The following is a 2,415-nucleotide window of genomic DNA, read 5'->3' as shown; positions in this document are numbered from 1 at the left end:
CTGGCCGGAGTTCTGGGGGACTTCCATGTGTTCTACAGTCCTGCTTCCTTTGTCCTTCATATAATTCCTTGAAATAGTGGGAATGTAACTTTGAGAAGCACTTGACTTCCTCTTTCAGGGCCTAGGAGCGCTCAGGCCCTCCTGAGAGGAACGAAGAATCTGAGCGACAAATATTGGAATTAGATCTCTGGAAGCAGCAAAACTGAACTGAAGCCCAAGCTCACGCAAAGAGCCAGGAAGGGGCCAGCTGTGGAGACAGGGTTGCTTATTTAGCCCCACTGAGATCTGGGTGCAAAGATAGTTCTCAAACTGGGAAACTGGTTTATAACAACCAAAACTGATGGAACTCAGCAATTTTGGGGCCCGGATCACATGAGGACTGCTCCAACCACACGCAATGTCTTTAGATGCTCTCCAGAAACCCTCTAGCTCAGATTTAAAACTCACCTCAGTGTCGCTCTGGACGCTCTCCTGGCCTCTTGGTCAGTGGAGCAGAGCCCTTCCTAGTGCTCCCACAAACCTTGTTTTCACGAGAGCTTTCACCACACTGCCCTGTAGTGGTTTTTTCATCTGACTTTCCCAAATGAGCAAGATGAGGGCACAGACTGCATGTTAAACTGTATATAGAACTGTCCAGTTGTGCTGAGCGCACACCTGGCAGAGTGAGTGCTTAGCAGATACTTGTTGAATGAATGAATATAGGAATGATGTCTTTTATGGCAATAGACAAAGGAATTCTTAAGTGATTGTAGCACCAGACTTCAGAACAAACTTCTACTGAGATGGAAAAATCTGCCTTTGAATTCAAATTGTGTTTGAAATTCTTCTTAGCCTTAAAGGAAGTCAACAAAGTTGTAGAGAGCTGCAGTAGAAGTGGATGGGAAATAAAGGAGGAGGGAGATGCTGACTCATTCTCCTGAGCTGGCAAAGTTTACAATACACAGCAGACAATGGGGAGAAACCATCTATCCACCCATGGAGATCAGTGAAACAATAGGGGGCGGAGCAGATACTCTCCATTCCTTCCTTGTCTACTGTGTATCTCAGTCTATTTGTATGCACCAAGGCTCTATATCTCGGGACCTTTAAGCTGGGCTCCTCCCATTCTTTCTGAGATAACACAACGAGGGGAGAAATACTAGGACAGGTTCCAGCTTGTGCTGTTTGGTGAGAGCTATGGGATGGAATGGGGGCATTTGGAAATTTACAACAATAAAAAGTGGGAAAAATTGGAAAGGGAATGGGTGGGGCAGGTGACTGTTGCTTTTTCTTTTAAGCCCTTCTGTATTATATGAATTTCTAAAATTATCTGTATGCCTTATTTTGACTGACTAATAAAAATACTTATTTTTCAAAACAAATAAGAGTAGGATGGAGAGAACAGTCATGGGGCATGCAGGGCAGTGGGAGTGAAAGCATGAGTAATAATCATGCTTTGGAGAAAGCTGGTTTCATGCCTGGTTTGGCTCCTTTATGATGCTGCTGCTACTCTGGCAAGATGAGCTGGGCACTGCATAAAGGAAACACTTGGTGGGTGTTCCTGGATTTGGTTCTACATGATCCAGCTTTTCTGCCCCACACCTTGGTCATTGCTCCAGTCTCTTAGCTCTATTAGCTGCCAACTCTGTTGCCCATTTACCTTACTCATAATTTGTGCACTTAGCTTCTTACCTAATTTTCTTTTCCAGTACCATTTCATTTCTTGTCCGAGACCCTAAAGTATTTATGGTCAGCCTCTCAAGTTATAGCTTTCCTGACTTGCCTTGGCTTCCACGTTGTGTGTTCCAGATACTTCCCTATAGCCCTCTCTTGGTGTGTCCCAGTCATGCTGTAGTAGCTACACAGCTCAAAGGATCAGAAGAAGGTCTGTGTAGGTTGATGACAGGCATGAGAACAAAAGGGATTAATACCTATAGTCATATCAACTTTCCTTTCAAGGCCTGTCTCCTTCCATTTCCAGCAGTGTGACCTTGTATAAGTTACATAAACATTCTGAGCCTTCATTTCTTCATTTGCATATAGAAGACACTTACCATTAAACAGAAGCTCGATATCACCATTGATATTATACACCACTGCAACAGGGTATAAATTTACACACTGTTCTTGAATGTGCAACAACAACAAAATGTGAAACCCTTCCTCTATAATTGGTCTGTCCTCACCAAAAAGAACCCTCCCTCAGGCGCTCCTGCCCCAAGTGGCTGAACCTCTGGGATAAGGGCAGTTTCAGTCCCACCAGAGGGAGTTCATTCAATTCTATGAAGAAAACCAGTTCTTTAAGTAAATTCTTTATTTCTGTTTGCTAAAGTGCTCAGTTTTTCAGACTTCTGCTTTTTCCCCTCTGTTTCTTTCCAAGATGACATTGAATGTGAGACTTAACTGATCTCATGATGATGGAGGGAGTTGAGGGGT

The sequence above is a fragment of the Pteropus vampyrus genome, unplaced genomic scaffold (assembly GCF_000151845.1).
Source record: "Pteropus vampyrus isolate Shadow unplaced genomic scaffold, Pvam_2.0 Scaffold186, whole genome shotgun sequence".
Classification (NCBI taxonomy): Eukaryota; Metazoa; Chordata; class Mammalia; order Chiroptera; family Pteropodidae; genus Pteropus; species Pteropus vampyrus.
This window is presented reverse-complemented; position numbering follows the sequence as displayed.